The sequence below is a fragment of the Alnus glutinosa genome, chromosome 2 (genome assembly GCF_958979055.1).
Source record: "Alnus glutinosa chromosome 2, dhAlnGlut1.1, whole genome shotgun sequence".
Taxonomy (NCBI): domain Eukaryota; kingdom Viridiplantae; phylum Streptophyta; class Magnoliopsida; order Fagales; family Betulaceae; genus Alnus; species Alnus glutinosa.
In genome coordinates this window covers 6174615-6197966 of record NC_084887.1, presented here as the reverse complement: position 1 = coordinate 6197966, position 23352 = coordinate 6174615, and the positions used below count along the sequence as shown (strand labels likewise).

At 39.3% G+C, this 23352-nt stretch overlaps 1 pseudogene; it reads right to left on the bottom strand.

Moving 5' to 3' along the window:
- Nucleotides 1–6287: 6287 nt before the first annotated feature.
- LOC133860235 (uncharacterized) lies at nt 6288–11950 on the bottom strand (annotated as a pseudogene).
- Between the last annotated feature and the right edge of the window lie 11402 nt (nt 11951–23352).

The following is a 23352-nucleotide window of genomic DNA, read 5'->3' as shown; positions in this document are numbered from 1 at the left end:
TATTTAAATATTATTTTTGAGTATTTTTTTTTAAGACACTGACCCATTTTTTAGGCTGCTACAATGGGCCCTTTTTTTTATGACAAAATTACAGATAGCTTTTCATTGTGTGAAACCGAAAGTTATATGAGTCTTTGCCTGAGAGGAGTTTCCTTGCATTGGCCTATTTCCTCGCCATCAATATATGTGACACATACCAACATACATACATATACGGGCCTAAGGCATAGGTCCGTTTTGACCACTTCAACTTGCAGCATATACCCCTTTGGACCACCACTAATGTCAAACCAGATGACCAGACTTATAGAAGGTGAGAAAATATTGAATTGAATTGCCTGATTATTCATCTTTGGATGCTTGAATTTATACAAGTATTTGACAGTGTACAAAAGGAAATAATACAAGGAAAATAAATAATTGATTTGTAATTTCTAATTTTGTGTAACTAGCCGTTGGTTGCCTTGTGTGGATGATTTGCCGTTGGTTGAGTTTCCTTGTTGAGAGTTGCTAGCCGTTGTGTGCCTTGTATGGTAGAGTCTTGTGATTTCTTGCCTTGTAAGGATTTGGTCTCCATAGATGGTTCATTACACCCCCGCAAGCGAGACATAGGGAACACGACGTTGAGCTTGGTGCGCATGAGAGCAAAGTATGGTGAGGTGGTGGGTTTGGTAAGGATATCGGCGAGATTGTCTTTGCTGGAGATGAAGCGGACAACCAAGGTTTTGGAGGCGACTTTGTCACGAACGAAGTGAAAATCAATTTCGATGTGTTTGGTGTGAGCATGGAAGATGGGATTTGCAGAGAGGTAGGTGGCTCCAATGTTGTCACACCAGAGGGTTGGTGGGGAGGGAAGAAAGACGCCAAGGTCGCGAAGCATGGATTGGAGCCAAATGAGTTCAGTGGCAGTTGTAGCAAGGGTGCGGTATTCAGATTTAGTGCTGGAACGGGCAACTGTCCTTTGTTTGCGAGAGGAACAAGAGATAAGATTTGGGCCAAGAAAGACACAGAAGCCTCCAGTAGATTTACTGTCGTTAGGGCAGCCAACCCAGTCAGCGTCTGAGTAGGCTTTGAGGGTGTAGGAGGAGGAGTGTCGAAGGAGTAGACCATAGGAAATTGTGGATTTGAGGTATCTAAGAATACGTTTGGCGGCTTGGAGATGGAGGGAAGTGGGTCGATGCATGAATTGAGAGACTTTGTTTACAGCAAAGGAGATAATAGGACGGGTGAGGTATAGATATTGCAGGGCTCCAACAAGACTACAGTATGGGGAGGGGTCGGTGAGGGGATCACCGGAGAGGAGTGAGAGAGCATGTGCGGTGGACATAGGAGTCTTGACGGGTTTAGCTTCGGACATGTTGCTCTTTTGGAGAAGATCAAGTATGTAGCGTTGTTGGGAGAGAATGAGGCCATCTGGAGTAAAAGTAGCTTCCATCCTGAGGAAGTAATGAAGGGAGCCTAAGTCCTTGATAGCAAAGTCAGCACGGAGGGACTGAATGAGAGTAACAGTGGCTTGAGGAATGGAACTAGTGATAAGGATGTCATCGACATAGATGAGGACAAAGGTGGTTTCTTCAGATGTGCGGCAAATGAAGAATGAAGGATCGGAACAGGAGCTGATGAAGCCAGGTTCTTGGAGACAATCACTGAGGCGAGAAAACCAGGCACGAGGGGCTTGTTTTAAGCCATAGAGCGCCTTGTGGAGCTTGCAAATATGATTTGGAAATTAGGGATGAATGAAGCCAGGGGGCTGAGTCATGAACACATCTTCGGATAGCCAACCATGTAAGAAGGCATTCTGGACATCGATTTGTTGGATGTGCCAGCCGGCAGAAGTTGCAAGGGAGAGAACTAGGCAAATGGTCATAGGATTGACAACAGGACTGAAAGTTTCTTCAAAGTCGACACCGGGTTGTTGGTGGAATCCTTTGGCAACAAGATAGGCCTTGTGACGATCAATAGAGCTATCAGCTTTGCGTTTGAGGCGGAACACCCATTCCCAGCCAACAATGTTCATGTCAGAGGTAGGGGAACCATAGTCCAGGTGCCATTGTGAAAAAAGGGCATCAAACTCAAGATTCATGGCATCACGCCAAGTTGGGTGCCTGGAAGCTGTAGAGTAGGAGGTTGGTTCTACATCTGCTGAGCCGGTGATGGCAGTGAGTGCTTTAGGAAGAGGATAGCGGATGAGACCATTGGAGAGGGTCTTGGGCTTAAAGATGTGGTTCTTGGAACGAGTCTGCATGGCATGCTGCGAAGGCGGGATCACTGGAGTGGGTTCAGGGTCTTCAGAATGGACCTGCAGACAAGGAGAAGATGAAACTGGGTTAGTAGGGGAAGAGGATGATGAAGTGTGAGGGAGAGGCGATTCTAGAGATACGGTTGCAGAAGACCCGAGAGGGGGAGATGTCGGGGTCCTGATTGGAGCATCGGGTTGGCGTGGGGGAGTGGGAAGGATCTCTAAGTGGGGAGGATAGAGAGTGGTGTGAGAGTTGGGAGGATGGGGGGTAGGAGAGGGTGAGGAGAGATGGAAAGGAAAAGTGGATTCGTCAAAGATGACGTTGCGAGAAATGTAGATGCGACTAGTAGGGAGATGTAGGCATTTGTAGCCACGGTGAGAGGGACTGTAGCCGATGAAGATGCAAGTTTTGGAGCGAAAGTCGAGTTTATGTTGGTTGTAAGGCCGAAGGTGAGGCCAACAAGCACATCCAAAAACATGCATGAAGCTATAATTGGGTTGTGAAGAAAATAGTTTTTGGAAGGGTGAGGCATTATTGAGGACAGGGGTGGGTAAGCGGTTTATGAGGTAACATGCAGTGAGGAAAGCTTCAACCCAATATTGAAGAGGGGCGGAGCAATGTGCGAGGAGAGTTAGGCCCATTTCAACAATGTGTCGGTGTTTGCGTTCGACAGAACCATTTTGTTTGTGGGTGTGGGGACACGTGATGCGATGATGGATGTTGTGTGATGCAAAATGGTGGCGTAATTTTGTGTATTCACCACCACCATCGGTTTGGATGGATTTTATTTTATGATTAAATTGGCGTTTTACATAAGCTTGAAACTTAGGGAAAATAAAGAAAACATCAGATTTGCAAGCAATAGGATAAAGCCAAGTAAATTTGCTAAAATGGTCAACAAAAATAACATAAAAGTGTGCACCATTATTAGATAAGATAGGGGACGGTCCCCAAACATCAGAAAAAATTAACTCAAGTGGAACATTAGATTTAGTTTCATACGGTAAAAAAGGAAGCTGATGACTTTTGCCATGCTGACATGCAGGACAAATAGTTTGCTTCTTATTTGAAATAAAAGGAAGCTGAAATTTAGATAAAACAATGTGAACTATGCTATCGGCAGGATGACCGAGGCGGGCGTGCCAGTCCACAAAGGTGGTGTGAGAGCTGGAGAAGATACTAGGTGGTGCAGCTGTTGGAGAGAACCAGTAATATAAGCCATGTCTACTCAAGCCTTGATGTAGAATTTTCCCGGAGATACGATCTTTAACAAAGAAACAAGAGGGGTGAAATTCCACATAAACATTATTATCAAAAGTAAATTTTTGAATAGAAAGTAAATTTTTTGTAATTTGAGGAACATGTAAAATAGAACGTAAAATAAAATTAGGAGAGAGTTTAGAGATGCCCGTATTTTTAATGGCAAGACGGGTACCATTGCCTACTTGGATTTCATCATGGACATCATAAGCTTTGGAGTGAAGATTTAAATTGTTGAGGTTGGTGATGTGATGGGTGGCGCCGGTGTCGGGGTACCAGTTGAGATGGGCCAGTAGTGTAGGCTGTAAGAGTGGGCCCAGCAGCTTGGAAGGCATGGTCAAGAAGATCACCCATGGTGAGAGGCTCTACCCGGGTGGTTATCGAGGTGATGAGTGGGTCGTATTCAGGACCCAGACCGGCAAGCAAATAAGAGGTGAACTTGTAGTCATTCAGCGGCTGTTTGGCTGCAGCAAGAATGGCCGAAATGTGATGGAGGAGCTGCCCTTTTTGGCAGTGGCAAGCTCGTAATGGAGGCTCATCGTCCGAGCTCGGGCTGTTGAAGCAAAGGTCTGGCCGAGAGAGGTTCAGAGTTCTTGGGTAGTGCAGCATCCAAGCATTTGCAGAAGGAGTTCGTCGGAGATGGTGGCCATTAGCATACTTAGAATGAGTTGATCTTGACAAAACCACTGGAGCGTCACAGGATCAGTGGAGATGGTAAGAGAACCATCGACTGAGGTAGAGGCATGTGGGTGGGGTGGTGTTTTTGAACCATCCATGAACCCATACAGATCATGGCCTTTTAGATAGGTTTCAATTTGATGTTGCCGGACCAAGAAATTGGTCTTGGTGAGTTTGGAGATAGACTGAGCAAAGCTTGAAAGAGAAGCAGAGGATGGGTTATGGGTCGCTTGATTTTCAATGGGGAAAGGAGTATTTGTTTCTGTGGAGATGGGGGAGTTGTTGGGGGAGGAAGAAACAGGTGCGGTGGGATTAATAGAAGAGGCCATATGTGCGGCTAAGGTGTTTGAGAAAAGGGCAACACCAAAGAAGAATGGGCTGAATGCCAAAGCTGAAAAAAAAAAATGCCGAAGGGAAGAAAAACGACGTGGGTCGCTTGTTAAAGCTCTGATACCAAATAAAAGGTGAGAAAATGTTGAATTGAACTGCCTGATTATTCATCTTTGGATGCTTGAATTTATACAAGTACTTGACAGTGTACAAAAGGAAATAATACAAGGAAAATAAATAATTGATTTGTAATTTCTGATTTTGTGTAACTAGCTGTTGGTTGCCTTGTGTGGATGATTTGTCGTTGGTTGAGTTTCCTTGTTGAGAGTTGCTAGCCGTTGTGTGCCTTGTATGCATGGTAGAGTCTTGTGATTTGTTGCCTTGTAAGGATTTGGTCTCCATAGATGGTTCATTAAGACTAATGTCAAACCAAATGACCAGAAAAACCTCTGCTTCTTCTTCTTCTTCTTCTTCTTCTTCTTGTCCACTAATGTCAAACCAGACGACCAGAAAACACCTCTTCATCCTAAAAGTCCTACGAATACCTAGGAAACAAGTGTATGACAAGTATGACCAAATCCCACCAGGTGCATTATCTTCCTGTGGAAACTTCGTCTTAGTTCCATGAAGTCAATTTGATTGCCAAACTTTCAAGTGAATATAACTCATGTAAGAGAGTTTTGGGTACATCCAAGAAAACCAACTAAGAAAAAATCAATGAAGAAATTTATATTCAAAATATAGAATAGCTATGCAAACCTCTCATAAAGTCTATCTTAAAATGTATGTGATGCTTAAAAGCTTTATGTTTTCCATGACTAAGACCCTTTTTAGCTGCATTCTAGGTACATATAGTGGCATTAAACATGCAAAATCAAGTCAGTGAAAGTAATCTGAAAGCTTAGTCTTCTTTACACATAATAACAAACAAAATTAGACAATGGACACAGCTACAACATGTTAGAATATATGGAAAATATATTATAGTTTTCATATATTTCTTAGTTGGTTGATATTGTAATATTCTCTATATATTTACGGTGAATTATAATTAAATCATGGGAAATTGATTACCAGATTAGTATTTACTCTAAATCCTATAAATAGGGATCTTTGTATTGTAGACAGATAAGTTAATAAGAGCACAATGTAGTTCTTTGGGCTTTACCCTGTAGACGTAGGTCATAGACCGAACCACGTAAATCCTCTGTGTTTTTTCTCTCTTTCTTGCTTCCATTATTATTCCAGTTATTATTAAGTTTAATTTGACACAACAAAAGATCTAAAACAACAATAAGGGGACGTTCAAAACAAATACCTTTCTTCTTAAATCAACAAGTTATCTGTAATGTACTTCCTCAGAACAATTTGTTTGAACAAAATTGCAATGACCATGTAATAGTGGATTCTTTTCTACTCAACAACGTAGAGTTAGAGGTGCCTGAAAGACTAAAAACAGGCAAAAATATTTTTACTACACAAAATGTGCTTGTTATTTTTTTGATACGGCTTCTCTACCATATATAAGTAGGTAAAGAACATCTACTCATCCTACAGAAAACCAAAAACCTACCTTATTCCTGTTTGCAGCAATTCATCCTGAACTCCATTATGTAATGCAAATTATAACTCTCAGATTATGTGAAAGAAAAAGAATAAAAAGATCATTCTTTACACATTAAATGTCACGGCAGTTTCGAACTTTACAGTTGGATACTCCAATCTAAATTTTACATGCAACATTGGTCACACCTCTTTACTGCCGACAATGAATACTAATCAATTCAGACAGTCATCTTCCATAATCTTTGCACCACGCTGTATTCGTCTCAATCCACTTATCCTGCTCACATGAATACCTGAATGTTTACCCTTTACTGTCTTTCCTCTTTTCCTCTCTGACTCAGCAGAAGCACCACCACTGCTAAAGGGAGTTCTAAGACAGACAGCCGGAACTCTTTCATCTCTCTCCTCTCTCTTATGTTTGTGAAGTGATCTTTGAACTGCTTGGTTGGCTCCACAAAGGCAGCCAAAATAGTACATAGGATCAACATAGCAAGATGATGAAGAGACAATGCCTTTCATGCTGTTTGGCTGGACAAGTTTTATAAAATCCTCTATCTCTGTAAAGCACGAATGATTGGAGTATGGAACGGTATAGATGTACTTATGAAACCTTCCCACAGAACCTAAATTTGCATTTGGCTTATCAATATGGTTCCCACTGTTTCCACTCCATTTACTTTTGTTGTAATGAGAAGTTAAAAGAGAGCCAAAAGGTTTGTCACCTCTTTTAGGAGATTTTGTCACCCATGGAAGACCAGATAGCATGATACCGATAGTTGCACGCATTGTATTTAGTCCCTCTAGAGTTTCAATGCTAAAACTGTAACGAGGAACAGCTCGCACTCTTGTAAGAGAAGTCTTGGTAGTAAATATTTCATGGTACCCAAGAAGGTGCATAGTTCGCAAGCGTTCCGGCCACACCCAAATCTTTAATGATGAAGAAATCAAGAGAATAGAGTGCAAAATGAACCGATTACCAATAAGAACACAAAGCAGATAAGATGAAGTGTCAAATATTTCTATACCTACTTAATTTTACATAGGGAGAAGAGGCACTAATAATTTTAGTCAGACGATCAATGACATAGTTTAAGTTTTCCAAATAGTTTATGGTATTTAATTTGATGTTTAGAAAACCAAATGCAACAAAATTGATCAGCGATCATATGGCTTTCTACAGGTGATTTCCAAAGTGGAAGTACCATTTTAGCTGCATATGCAGAATAGTACATCATGCACTTTCAGAGGCCATCATAATAATCCATATATAAAAAGCTAGATTTTTCTCCTAATAAATGGGCATGAACAGACCTTTATTTTAAGTGCACGTGAAATGTGAAGCAAAAGATCTTCTTTCCCCAAAGTGTCGATGCCAATAATGATGTCATGTTCAGGATGTGAGACAATGATATCGACAGCCTGTAACCAGCCATAAGATAAATTAACAGTAAAACAAACATCTCTTAGTACTATGACAGTTTTTTTAGCGAAAATTAGTATGATATCTGATAGAAAATAATTGGATTCTGGAAAAAAGCCTAAACTAGTACTTGTTGTCTATCCTAACTTAGTATGATATTTATAAGGTTTAACATAGTAAATTGTCCAGTAACATGCAGCTATAAAGTGCATAAAACTGCATCATACGATCTAGGCAAAACTAGAGAACCTTGCAGAGAAATGTGGAGGTGCACCTGCTGAGCTGCAGCTTCTCAAGATGGAAAAATGTATGAAGGATTGCAGTATGTGTTATCCAAGTAAAGGATGTCGACTGCATCGTCCTTGAGAGCATCGAGGAGCATGGTTCTTCCTATCTTTGCCCTCTTACTAGCTGTTTCCCAACGGAAATCACCAGTGAAAAGCAAGCAACTAAACTCTCCACGAAACAAAAACATAACTGCACCTGTTGTGATGTCCCGATTATTATCAGGCAAATTTGGGAATAAAATTTATTAGGATAGACAGTTATAATTAACTAGACAACTAGAAAATACAATGGGACGCGCAGAGAATGTTTTATGGACCAAAGGTTAAATTATAAAAGGAGAAAATGTGTGAGAATGAAGGAGAAATTGAATAAGTGCAAAAAAGGGGATTAAATAAATAAAATTAATGTGGCGTGTCTGGACGGTTCAACAAGCTCGTCCGGACGGTACCTTATCACCACGTGGCGGACGCCTTATTTCATGCGCGTCCGGACGTTCGCTTTACAGTGTCCGGACGGATCGCAACGAGCGATTCTTAGTCTTCTTAAATGACGTGCGTCCGGACGATAGTCGGTGTTCGTCCGAACGGTCTGCTGTGCGGCGCACGTCTTCTTAAATGGCGCGCGTCCGAACGGTGATTGATGCTCGTCCGGACGGTCTGTCTAAAATGGTGAGCATCCGGACGATTTGTGATGCCCGTCCGGACAGGATTCCATTTAAAAGGGGCAGTACGCCCGTTTCTTCCTTTTCCTCCGGTTTTCTTTGCTAATTCTCTACGGTTTTTCACTCAAAACTGTGATATCTTGAAATCTAGTCGCCCAATCTTAGATCCGACTTCGATAACGTAATCCTTGAAGCCCGATCTACGTTCTGACCGAACGTTTTGAGGTAAATAGTTAAACTCGCATCTTTAAAATGTTTTTGTTAAATCTTGTAGAAATGAGTTTAACTTGGTATTTTCTTTAGGTTTGGTGTGGTTTGGAGTTGCTAGGAGCACCCCGAGCATTTGGTCACTGCTTGGTGAATTTGTGGTAAGTTTTCCATAGACAATAGTTTTGGGTATTTTATTAAAGTGATATATTATTGTGGTTAACCCTAAGTTATGCTTATGGGTTAACAATGTTGGGATTAATAGAATACTTAGGAACATTAGAGTTGTACGGGTAAATTAGTAAAATGGCTTTTGAGCGATTCAAAATGCCACCAGGTGTAATTACTAGTTGTAATACAAATTAATACAATGTATTGTGTTTTAGCAGCACATTGTGGTTGAGCTTAGAGTTGTCTGGATAATTGGGAGTACAAGCGATCCAAGGTGGGTATTCCACTCACTGAGAAAAATATATATTTTTATATGTATTAGATTGATAAAAATATATATAATGTTTATGAAACCGAACCAACCATATGATGAGTTATATGCTTTGAGATGATTTGATTAGTTTCGATTATGTTTAAACTATATCAATGATGTTTAAGAAATAGTGCAAGAGTGAAAAGTATTGAATTGATTTAAAGTGTTATATTCTGCGGTTAAGATTTAAATTATGCAAATTATTGATAATATGTTATGTTGAAACTGTTTACGTATTATGAAGAAACACTGTTTTGAATGTCTTCAAAGTATTAGATAAAATGATGGATTTGTTTAGTTTTAAAGGGATGTGATTTAGCAACTGCATGATTTCAGCATAACACAATAGTGAAATATATACTGGTCAAGCACGGAACATTGAGCATGTAGTATAGAGCATACATATCAGAGTAACAGTATCAGCACATTGAGGCAGTATCAGCAGCACATTGAGGCATGCATATCATGTATAGCATTGTTTAATGAGTGATGTTTTTATGATATGAGTAGTTTTGCTAGACGTAGTAGTATGCATAAGAGTCTTCATGGAAAAGATCTTATGTATATTTCTATCGAATGGTTCATGTGTTAATAGCATACATTGAACTTGAAAGTACATGGATACATGACTGCTTAGGCGCGAGTAATAGCATGTCTATGAGTAAAATGATTGATTGTTATTGTTCTTCAGGAAAGGCATGTTAGCATGGTTGAGTTTATCTCTAGTGCTCTCATGATCTACTGACGTTCAAGGTATGAAACTGAATACGATTAAAGATGATGTTGCAAGTGTTTTGTTGAAGGATGTTATCTTAGTATGGAAGAGTAAGATGCCATGTTCTTTGCTTAAGACCTATGTGTATAAGTGATATCTGTGATGGAGTGATCTTGTGCACATATGTCTGAGCGACCCATGAAAAGTATTATAATAGAGGGGTTAGTATGTGGAAACTTCCAAGGATAGATGACTGGAACTTCTACATATTTTCCCAGCTGTTTAGTAAGTTTTAAAAGTTTTCAAAATAGCCGATGTTTGCTGTATTAGCTATTGGTAAATTGGGGCTAATATAGTGCTTGCACGACTAAAAATAAAAGAAAGGTTGGTTCTTTGCGAAAAATCAGTTAGTCTTATACCACTGAGGTCTTAGTGTGTTTCATACTAAGGCGGTGAACTCATCATTTCACCTATGCGGATGTGGATACCACCACAACCATGTAGATAATATTCCTGTAATTGCAGGTACTCCTGAGGTGGACGACGATCCGGTAGCACACTACTTGGGTTACTACGATTGAAGCATGTAGCGACGATCGTAGTGAGGTAGGATTATAGTATCCTTATTTTTGGGTACTTTAGTAGATGGCTTGACGTGTGGGTCACACCATATTTTTGTAGCAGCCATTCTTTTGTAGTAGTATATGTAGTTAAACTTTAAACAGATAGACTTCTGTTATGGCTCGTTTTGGTTTAGAGAACGAGTGTAATTATAGTATACTTTTCCGCTTTATTGATGGTATTATGATTTCTTCCGCTGTAGAGGTAACTCTGTATATCAGGTGCATGTTATGGGCATGTGTCTATGTTGGCTGAGCGACACGTAATCGTGCCACTGCGATGACTTGTTTTTACGTTTTGAAAAAAAAAAAAAAAACGGGTCGTCACACCTGTTGGATCGATGAAAACAAATGCAAACTAACAAATATTTGCTGTAATTGCACCATCAATGAATTAAGGCCTCGCAACAGACAAATTAGGTTCAAGACTAGAACCAAGTCCTGGATTCAATCATATTCTCTATGGTTGCTATGGTTTTCACTACACAAGATAAAAGATTCTAGCACATCCACATAGAAAAACAGTCTGCAATATCTTCTCCTTCATGTTTACAACAAGAATCCACACACAACCTTAATTAGAACAGGAATGTTTGATAAATGCAAGCTACCACCTAACGAAGCAGGAAGCCATAACTAAGTAGAAGATTTGCTTAACACTCTTCCGTCCCTAAACAGAGGAAATTTTACAGCATTTATTTTCATCTAAGTAAAATTGTTGTGAGGATAATTTATTAAAATATCTTGTTATGCACATAATTAATAATTATCGCGTTGGTTAGCAAATTCAAGCCCTAATCTACCTACCAAACCCATCAGAAATGCTGCCAAAAGTGCCAAAGCTCATTAATCATGTCACAAGTTCTTCTACAACAAAACAAATCGAAATTTATAGCATCCAAATCGCATCTTCCAAACAAAATTGCCTTTAACACCTGTACAAATTACAAGCATTAATCTACACGCGCAAACAAACCCTCAGACACACATATCAATCAACAATCAATAAGAATTGAGCTCGCAATTTATAGTATGAACAAGAATTCCCTCATTCTTTACATGTTAATCTAAAACGCAAACTAATCCAATCCAATCCAAACCACAAACTCAATAAAAGCGTTATATTCTATAAGAACCTAAACCAAGCAACTGAAGAGCAAATTTACCAGAACAATGGTGAGCGTCGATGGCCATGACCTCGACGGTGATGAAGGACTGTGATGTGGAGGGGGAGGGGGAGGGGGAAAGGAGGCAGAGGGAGTGCCACGCGCCGAGGTTGAGGACGCGTAGCAAAGAGAGGTTGAAGTTGTGGAATTTGAAAGGGAAAAGTTTTTGGCGGTGAGGCAGGAGCAGAAGATTAGTCCCTTGGCCTAGGTGGACGACAAGCCCTGAGTGTGGTCCGAGTGCAGGTGAGTCAAGAAGTAGGCTTGGCTCTGACCTGTCCACCGGTCCACCGATATCAGTTTGAACCGTTTGGGGATTTATAGGTGGTGGCGGGAGTTGTATGGGAGGGAGGGAATGTGAACGGGCCTCTTGGAGCCCTATAATTTAAAGGGGAACTCTTGGGCTTTGTTTTAGCTTGGCTTTGTTGCTTAACTTATTTTTATGTAAGCATTTACTTGTTTTTGTTAATCATCCCGGATCTCAGATATCTTACTTCATAACACTATAAATCACATCTTAATCTTACACGTCAAACCATAATTAAGCAATTACAACCCTAATTAAGCATTAAAAACCATAATCAAGCATCACTATCAACATTGAACGTTCAGTACTCCGATGATTGAACATTCAGTCCTCTGTATCAGCGATTAAAATCTAAAATTGGCCATTGAGAACTTGATCTCATGCAATAACTCAACTCTAATCAATCAGAGTAGTCCTAATAGACAACATTCACCAATCACAACCATTATTAACAGTCCCAACTTCATACATCAATTTGATATCAAAGTTATTATCTACTATTAGTTTAGTTGATAATACATTTGCAAATATATGAGGTACAGAAACTTAAAATATGGATTAGTGTGCTTTAGTGCCATTTCTTTTAAGAAAACGAAATCATACTTTCAAGATCTATAGTCCTCTTACAATGATTTACTTATTTATAGAAGATAACAACCTTACCCATACTTTTGAATGGAATAATTAAGCATAACGGAATACTTTGAAATTAAAAGATTGAAGATGAAATTTGAGATTGTTACCCAAATGGTAGAGTTCTCCAAGCTTGGGAAGTGAAATCATTGAAGGAAAAAAAAAAAAAAAACCCTCTCTCTCTCTCTCTCTCTAGGATTTTCAAATATCAGTGATGACCAAGTTAAAGGTTCTAGATGAAAAGATGGTTATATGGACATCCCATCCCATGCACAAGCAAAAGGGTAGAAACTTCTAATTTTATTTGCATGTAACTGCACATCGAACGTTCATTCATCGAGTTGAACTTTCGTCGCCTTAGGATTTTTATTGAATGATCAAGAACCCTAAAATTTGTAAAGCCTTTTAACACCTTTTGTAGAATACATGAGCATAGGTGCAATTTTATTAATATTTTAAGAGAAATTTCACACTTGATATTTTTAAAATGTTTAAAAATTCTCATGAGTTTCTAAAATGATAATAATAATTATTACATAATTATACGGGGTGTTACAAAGATAATAAAGGTGAATTTGAGAAGGTGTATAAGCAAAGTGTACATAAGTTCGTAAGAAAAAGTTTAAAAACTAGCGTACCTAAGAGTTAGTTTGTTTTATCTTTTGTAGAGGCTATCCGTCCCTAGTTGGTAAGCAGGCTTGATAAGGCAAGTCTAGTCGGGCAGTAGAATTCATATTGAATGCGGTGTATCTTTTTTATTCAATTTCTTTTTGGATGTTGAATCCATTGGCCTTTCATTCTTATTGATGAGGCTTGAAATGGCAAGGCACTTAAAGATCATACCTTGCTTTCTCTTACGAGAATGTCACTAACAACTATTTTCCTTTTGTGTAAAGTTTAGATTGAAAAATCAATAATTGGGTGAATTATGTTCTTTATTGGATTTATTGTTGTCTAGGGCATGTACAAAGGGAATAGCTCTAGTGCGTACGCAGTTTGGTGATCCTAGATCTCAGGCTTGGGCCCTCTAAACCTTTTTAGCTTCTATATACTCCTGTTGGCCCTCAATCTCCTAGGACAACTTGGCTGAAAATTTGGGTATCTTTTACAAAAGGTAAAACAAAATGTATAATTAGGCGGTTAAGTCGGTTAATTCGGTCGGTTAATCGACTTTTGTCGGAATGTAGACGGTAAATTTATTTCGGTTAAGTCGGTTAAGCGGTTAATAGGCAGTCGGTTAAGCGGTTAATAGGCGGTTGGTTAAGTCGGTAAAGCGGTTAATAGGCGGTCGGTTAAGTCGGTAAGGCGGTTAATAGGCGGTCGGTTAAGTCGGTTAAATCGGTTAACATTCGATTAAAATGGGTAATGAAACGACGTCGTTTCGTTTTATGTCGGTTCGGTTAATCGACCGAAATAGAATTCGGTTTGGTTCAGTTACCGCTTAAAAGGCGGTTCGGTTCGGAATAAAATTTTATACCGATTACCAAACCGAAATTAGTCGGTTAAAGTCGGTAGGCGGTCGATGGCGGTTCGGATCGGTTCGGTAAGCGGTCGATAGGCGGTAGGCGGATAATTTGCCCACCCCTACTTATTGATGAGGCTTGAAATGGCAAGGCACTTAAAGATCATACCTTACTTTCTCTTACGAGAATGTCACTAACAACTATTTTCCTTTTGTGTAAAGTTTAGATTGACAAATCAATAATTGGGTGAATTATGTTCTTTATTGGATTTATTGTTGTCTAGGGAATGTACAAAGGGAATAGCTCTAGTGCGTACGCAGTTTGGTGATCCTAGATCTCAGGCTTGGGCCCTCTAAACCTTTTTAGCTTCTATATACTCCTGTTGGCCCTCAATCTCCTAGGACAACTTGGCTGAAAATTTGGGTATCTTTTACAAAAGGTAAAACAAACCATGTTGCAGCCACATTCTCCGTGAATTGGGGTACTCATCCAAACCATGTCGCAGGTAGTACACATTTTTTACATCTTAGTACTTATTTTGTCGTACACAATAATTATTCTTGATACAATGGCCATGCACATCAAATGTTCGATGTCGGAGATCTGAAAATGGCTAAGAGTCGGAGTAGCACGTTGGTGGTGACAGGAGAACTACTTATGCTTAAGTTAGTTAAAATAGAACTCATCTCTCTCCTCTAAATCCCTATCCCCTTTTTTGACACCCGACAGCAAGGGGAGGAGGGGGTTTCACCCCTCTCCCCCTGCTTCCCCCTACCTCTTTTTCCGATCCTTTCCCGTCTCTTTTGAGGTTCTATCCACCTATTCGGAGGCTCTATTCAAAGTTCGGATCACAATTTTTGTCAGCTTCTTCAACACACTAGATGATCCGGCATCCCCATCCTCCTTGGCTCAGATATAGACTTTTTTGAAGTTTTTGGTTTTGAATTTTTCAAAATCAGATCTATTAACTTCAAGAAGCTCCACTGTCACATGCACATCTCCACCGTGCTCTTGGGCCTCTTCGCTTTGATCTGCCGTCCGCTGCGTCTCTGTCTGGCCAACACACACTAACGTGTGAGCAGCCCCAGCCGCATGTAATGATATCCTCTGCCTTCCGTCGCTGCCGCTGATCTTATGTGGTTGTCCGCTGCCTCACAACACTCGTCACCAGCGCGTGGTCTTCACGCGCTAGTGTACGCCATCATCCTCTGCCATGCCATCCGTCTAGGCTACTGTTCCATGTTTTTATTTGCTGCCTTTAAAAATTTTCATGTAATTTTCTATTATGTGTTTCTTTTTTTTTTTGCTATTCTGTTTTTTGCTCGCCTTTTTTTGTTATTAGCGTTGTAAACACTTTTGGGTTTTGTTCCGTTTACGAAACTTTTCACTTTTTAAGCGCCTTCATTGGCATTATTGGTTACTTTGATGGGCCGAAATCCGAATCATTTATTTGACTCATTCTTAATTACTCTTATGATGGCTCTGTTGCCTTTGTATTTTATTTTAGTGTAATTTCCCTTTTCCCCTCCACCACTTTGAATAATATATATATATATATATATATATATATATATATATATATATATATATATATATATATATATATATATATATATATATATATATATAAAAGTTGGTGAAAGTAAATTTGAGGTGTATATGCAAAATGTAAGCAAGAAATGAGTGAAAATAAATATTAAACATTTGCTCGGCTAGCTACATATTTCAAACCGTCACTTTCTTGATTATTTGGAGTTTGCTTTGCCTTCCGCTTCTTCTACTTGATAGGCGTTTGAATGGCACCTCATTTACTTCATTGGCCTTTTGTGGAAAAAATTGTTATCGTTCGAAGGTAGACACTAGCCTTTTGGCCGTTTGGGTACCTGTGGCAGGTAAGGATAAAATCATAAAAGGGACCATCAAAATATTGCATTAAGCAACTTACTTTGGAATGTCCGAACCAACTCTAGTGACCTTTGGAAGGTGGCCACCCACCTCTAGTAAAACCATCCTCCAAATCTCACTAGATGTGATTCACCCATTCCGGTGACAAGACTACAATGGAGGTTATAGGATGAGTGTTTGACGGCTGTGAAAAGGTGGCAAAGGAACATAAGGAGAGACAATAATTTTTTTTTTTTTTTTTGAACAAGATAGCATTTGCTATCATATATTGCTGAACGCCCCAAGGGCAAGTACAAGGATAGAGGTACAAGACCCCCCTAAACCTTAAGTCAGAAACAAGTCTGACTTGAAGCAGTTGCCTAATTACAATCCACAAATATTACAAGGACCCCAAATAAATCACCTCTTTACAATTAAAGCCCATACAATCAACATAAGAGGATTGGCCTAGTCTACCCAGACACCAAATAAGCCCATGAACATTTGTGCATTACAAATAGACAAACTGTGATCCACAGTAGACACATGGGAATGTACACAGAAAACAGAAAAACCCAAAGCAGCTGCCGGCAGTAAGACAGTGGCGGAATCCGCCGGAGACGGCGGCGCGTGGAGGACACGCGCCGTCCCCAGTACCACCCAGCAGAGGAATGACCACCGTAGACCCCAACCAACGCCGTGCACGGCCAGAAAAGGTGGAACGTGGCCAACACGCGCGCCGAAGAGAGACAGGCTTTCAGGTGCGTGACGTCCACGCGCCGGGAACCGAGTACCGCCGTGGCCTGAGCTTCCGGCAACTGGAGCGGACGACGACGATGAACGACGCTGGGGGGCGCGTGTCATGGAATAAACACCGGAGGAGTGTAGATCTGGCACCAAAGATGAAGAACAAATTTTGAACAAAACCGGCCAAAACCTCCGTAAAAGACACAAAACCCGCCACAATCCCAAGCTAGAACACCTACATTTGAGCCTTCCTGCTAAGAACAAGAGAAAGAGAAAAGAAAAAAACACAAACAAACCACCATAGCCTTGATAAGCTAGGGGAACAACTACTCCACAGCCTTAATGGCTGGGAGAAAGCTAGCCTCTACTGAGAAAACTCAGGAGGAACCAAAACCTTAGTCCAAGAGGACTAAGGGACAAAACCAAAGCCGGGGGGAAGGAGGCTGGCCTCCCTCCCCCAGCACCGACGAGTTCTCTGTTGTCTACAAGATAAGAGAGAGAGAGAGAGAGAAAAGAACCGTAAGGAGAGACAATAATGAGTGGAAAGGTAAGACAATTGGGTTCCGCAAAAATTCAGGAAGTGTATTATATTTTGTATAATACCTTAACTATTCTATGGCATTTCAATCCTATATTAAACAACGCTTTTATCTTACTACAAGTTTGCTTTGCTGACGTGATGGTGGTGATTAGTCATCAAATCAATCATTTTTTAAAAAAATTAAAAATTAAAAATTAAAGGCTGATTGACACTTTCACATCAATATTGTGAGATAATGATAAGATAGAAGTGTGATTTCTAACATTATTCCAAAATAAATGATGATTTCTAGATATAGATATGTCACTCTAGCGAAAAAGTTACCTATGGACCAAAACATACATTAAAACGTGGAACAATTTTTCTTCGAGTAATGCTCTACATCACAATTTTATCTCATTTTTATTCAACTATATTTATATGATAAGATCTAATAATCATAGGATTTATTTAACTATATATGATTGATCTAAAGACTACTAAACTCTACCGGCTGCCGCATAGACATGAGATAAAGTTGTTGCGTATAGCATTTGTATTTAGAGAGTGTCCTAAGTGTGAGGGCACTAGAAAGTGATCGGGGTTTGAAAAGTTGGCCCAATATGACAATGGCAATGGCATTACAGCTATATCCAGCTGATGATTTATACTTAGGAAAGTCCATTGGAGACGAAGACCAAAGCATCCAACAGAGCCGCTCACGTCTCTGTTCCTCAACCGTGACTCACAGGCCTTGTACAAAAAGATCTACCAATTTGGCTTCTTTTGGATCTTATTGTTTAGCCTTTTTTGTCCTTTATAATTTATAATTCTTCTTTTTGGCAACCCACTGTACTATTTTTTTTCCTATTTAATAATGGGACAAGGATTATAAGATAAGCCGAGGAAGAGAAGAGAAAGCATGAGCCATGGATTCTTCTTGGTATCCATGGCTGCAAAGAATTTTTGCAGAGTAGCTAAGATCTTTTGAGGAACAAGTAATTGCTAGAGGGATCGACTCGGAGAGAGAACCCAGGAACGGGTCGTTTAGATACTCATTTCGCCACCTCGAGCGTGTGGCAGTGGAAGTTTATAGAGTCAACTCACCACTACGCCCTTCAGAATATTTCTTTTTGCTTCGGCTTTCCCGTAAAAGCCCTTCAATTTCATGAATCCTCTCGATTTATTTGTTTTAATTCGAGAGAATTTCAATAGGGGATTGTGGGAAATTATTCATGAGACCCATTTTATGGGCAGGTGATAAAGAGAAATTGCTTCATGCATTCTCTTAATTTTTATTAATTAGACCACCTTGCCTGCAATTCGACTGCCCAAACCTTGCATGAGGGTTTTGATAGGCCTATTTATCTAATTAAATGTTCGGACAATTCGAAACATGTTTGGCCAAATCGTCCTTTCAGGCCTCTTTGCAAAATGCTGGTATTTAAAATTCTGAAAATGGGTAGTATTTAGAGTATTTTTAGTAGTCTCACCAAATTTTACTATTCTAAATAGTCAAAAATTACTTTTCTCTATTTTAGCCATTTATTTTTTTAAATCACTCTAAACTGCCTCACCAGTTTAACTATTCACCATTACTATTTCATTTAAATAATTTTTTTCAAAATAGCGATCGTGTAATGCATGAGAGAGAAATAAAAAATAAAAATAAATAAATAAAAGTAAAAAAAGGAAGACATAAAATTTTAATAATTTTTATTATTATTTTGGTGAATAAACAGTATACACTATTATCGATAATACTGTACACTCATCAAAATTTTTTTACCAAAATGATTAGATTGTTGAGAACTTATTTCGAACAATTTCAATAAATTAACTTGTCATCAATTCAAGCAGGAAAAAAAACAGGACCAAATTTAATGTTCTTGATTAGATAGGAGATGGCCATTTGGGTCATTTGGATGAAATTGGGCCCTGACCAGTGACCACAACATGTCTGTTCACCATCGGCAAATAGTCACAAAAGAAAAAAAAAAAAAAAAAATGATTTCAAATCCCAGTGCAAGACAACCTTTGTTCGGATCCGGCTTCCATGTGGTAGTTTAAAACTACTGCATGGTACTGTTTTTCACAAAATGGTATTGCTTTCCACTTAAAAAAATTTGCAAATTTTTTAATAAATTTAAAAATTATAAAATAATAATAATTAAAAACTAAAAATATTAAAAAAAAAAAAAAACTTAAGGAGTGGCTGGCGTCGTCCAAGGGGGTGGCCGACGAACCATCCCAGTCGGCTTTGGGGGTGGTCCGACCACCCTAGAAGGCCAAAAAAAAAAAAAAAAGTTAGGGGTTTGGGGTGGTTGGACCACCCCCAAAGGCTTTGAGCCACCCCCAGATCGGCCGTATGGGGTGGTCAAAACCGCCCCCAAGCCCTTGAGGGTAGGGCCGACAATTTTAACACGACACGACAACCCGACACGAAATTAGCGGGTTTGGGTCTACCTTAAACGGGTAGACCCGTTTATGAATCGTTTATCTCAATTTGGCGGGTCGGGTTGCGGGTCGCCCGCGGGTGACCCGCCAGACACAATTACCTTTTTTCTTTTTCTTTTTAATTATATATATATATTTTATTAAAAAAGAAAAAGAAAAAGGAAATGGGATTAGTCTGCTTAGGTTGCCCTAACTTCTTCACTTCCTCGGTTTTCTTTTCTTTCTCCTTCACACCACGCCTCCCCGCCCCCTCTTCTTCCACTTTCTTCTTCTTCAACGCCGTGCCACCACTGGTCCACGGCCGCCACCCCTTCTTCTTCTTCTTCCTCTCGCTAGACCCACTCAATGTACAGACGCTCTCTCTCTTTGGTCTCCTTCAACGCCGCCTCTTCATTCTTCAGCAATCTCCATGTTTATTTTGCCATAAGTGGAAAGAAAACAGAGCAAATATTTTTCATCTGCAATGAGAATCTACGCATCAGTTGCGTCGCAGAAGACTCGCCGTGAAAAAGTGATGTTCTTAGAAGGAAGCAATTTTTCCAATGGAAATCTTGGTCTTGGGCCTTGGCTCTCTTTGCTCTAAGCAAGGGAGCAAAGGAGTGAGCCAAGACATTGCAATTCTCTACCAGGTTGTTGATGGTTTAATCTCTCTGCTTTAGAATTTACTTGCTTTTCATTCCCATGGGAAAAAAGTTTACTTCTCATACATTGGGTTTTTCTTTTTTCTTTTTTTTTTTTCCTAGAAAATTCAGAAGTATTTATGATTTTGGCAATGAATTAGGTCTCTGTATGGTGCTAATTATGAGTATATAATAATATTTTACGCCATTTTACTAAAGATAAATTCGACCATATATACAACACAGCTGAAATTCAGTTGATCATGCATGGTATATAATCTTGAATTTCTTGAAAAATCAAAGAAAGTTATTTTTTTTTTGCTATTTTTTTTTTTATTCAGCTAATAACCTGATTCTTAGTCAAACATTCGAGCTTGATGATTTTCACTTAAATCTTGACAATACTCTGCCTGCAGTTTTTCGGAGTAATTGGATGACATGGTTCTTTAACTTTCAATGACAAACTTATAGCTGATTTTCATTCTGACTGCATTCAATTGTTGTATTGATTTTGCATTTATTCTCTTGATTTTGGAAGAGGCTGAGTTTAAGACTTTAAGTAGGGTGATATTTTTTTTTTCTTTTTCCGTAATATATATTTGCAGTTTTTTTTTTTAAAAAAAAAGGTCAAACGGGTCGTGTTGACCCGATTCAACCCATTATGTTCAACGGGTTTCACCGGTCGTGTCGGGTGACCCGTGAAATTACCGTGTTTGTGTCGTGTCTGGAGCCCCGACCTGTTAACATAAACGGGTCGTGTCTGGGTCTAGGCTAAACGGGTCGCGGGTCTTAAAGGGTCGTGTCGGGTACCCGTTTTGCCAGCCCTACTTGAGGGTGGTCCGGCCACCCTAAAAGGCCTAGAAACCAAAAAAAGAAGGTTTGAGTTTTGGGGGTGGCTGGATCACCCTCAAAGAAAAAAGGTTTGGGTTTTGGAGGTGGCCGGATCACCGCCAAAGGCCTTGGGGGTGGCTTGGCCACCCCAAAATCTGCCGTATGGGGTGGTCGAAACCACCCCCAGGCCCTTAAGGATGGTCCGGCCAACCCCCAAACCCCTAACTTTTTTTTTTTTTTGGCCTTTTGGGGGTGGCTCCAACCACGCCCTTGGCCAATAATGGGGTGGCCGGCCACCCCCTTGGACAACGCCGGCCACCCCTTAAGCTTTTTTTTTATTATTATTTTTTTATTTTAATATTTTTTTATTTTTAATTATTATTATTTTTATAATTTTTAAATTTATTAAAAATTTTGCAAATTTTTTTAAGTGGAAAAAGTACCGTTTTGTGGAAAACGGTATCATTTTCCATTATAGTACTCATGCGGTAGTTTTAAACGATCGTATGGAAGCCAAATCCGGAACAAAAGATCAAAAATTTGGCATCATTTATTTTCATCTCTGTGGAAGACCTTGGCTCAGTCAAACTTTGATCATCAAAGTTTTGGGAAATGCTTTTGTATTTAAACTTTTATAAAGAGAGTCTTATTAAAATGATGTAGAGTTTATTTATTGGTACTCGTAGTATTTCTTTTTATTAATTATTTTGATCATCTCTAATAAATAAGCTCTACGTCAATTAATAAAATTATCTTTGTAAAAATTTAAATACATGTAACAATTTTCTAAATATTTTTATACGCATAGCCCACGACCACATATAATAAACCTTTGGATTTTCCAAGGATTTTTAATGCGAACAATTATTTGTGGCATGACTTGGTCCACCGCGACTCCACGAGTGCGGTTTGGGTCCACGGAGCAACATTTGGGCACAACACATCCATCCCATATGTATGCATTTCTGACCCAATCAAACCTATAAAATCACAACCATCGACGGTGTTAAAAAAGAGTCAACACGACCTACGTCTATCAATCAATCTCCAGAATATTATAATGATTTATGGGTCTTCTTTCATATATGTGTGCCGTGTTGGATATCATAGACAAGTCATTTTCGCTAAGAAAAAGATGTGGTACTGGCGGTGGTGGGTTCACAGGCCAACAAATTTGAGCCGTTAATTTCGGCGATTCGGCTATAAATGTTCAAACCCATCATTGGTCAGTCTTGAAGGTTATCTATCCCGGCCAGTACCGTGACTTTGCGGTCTCTCTTGGTAAAACGATGGCCCCAGTAGAATAGAATAGAGTAGACAAGAGTCCCGTCGCCACCAGCTAGCATTAAATTTTTTTCCACAACCCCCATGACTTTTTCTCAGATTGGGTTGGTCTTATTAGATGGCAACGAGTCTATAATATCAGTCTATGGAACTAATGGGGTACGTCAGTTGAATTTCAAAATATGACAAAGAATGAACGTAGACTTATGGATCTAGAAAATACTACAAAATAATCAAAATTAAGAGTTTGAATTTGATGTAGACTTGGATTTTTTATTAAACGTAGGATCTGATTCGGATCTCCAGGGTAATTTCAGATTTTTAGAGATTTTCGAATCCTAAGAAATTAGATTTGGTTTTGGATCTTCAAGTAGTTTTAATTGGACCCAACTCATAACCCAATTCAACTTACAGTAGAGTTTCAATCCAAATTTTGTGAGATAATATTGATATCTGATTTCTCAAGACTTGCTTGTCTTAAACTTTGGCTGAATGAGTTGAATTTCGATCCCAGGATGTCTATATTCCAAAGACTCAATCTGGATATATCTCCTATCGCTTATTCCTTGTTGGGGATAAATCTCACTCAACCCGATCCAAAAAGGAGATTCAAAAGTCAAATAAGGTATAAACAGATAAGAATAATGATCATATCAGAAGTCTAAGAAGATATCAGATCAGAAGTCTAAGAAGATATCAGATTAGAAGTCTAAGAAGGATTAAAGTCCAATTAGAACTCTAACAACAGTTCTAGATCAACAAGGAGCAGGAGTTTTAATCCAGGTTTGACTCCACCACTTTGCCTATAAATAGGCTCATACCCCAGGTATAAAAAAAGTCTCAGAATTTTATGCATAGAGCATTATTTTCTCACAGAAGCTAACTTAGGCATCGGAGCGGGACCCCCGGAAGGGTCCCTAGTTTTTGTTGTTTTGCAGAATTATTGAGAGGCGTGAAGAACATCAAAGGAACGT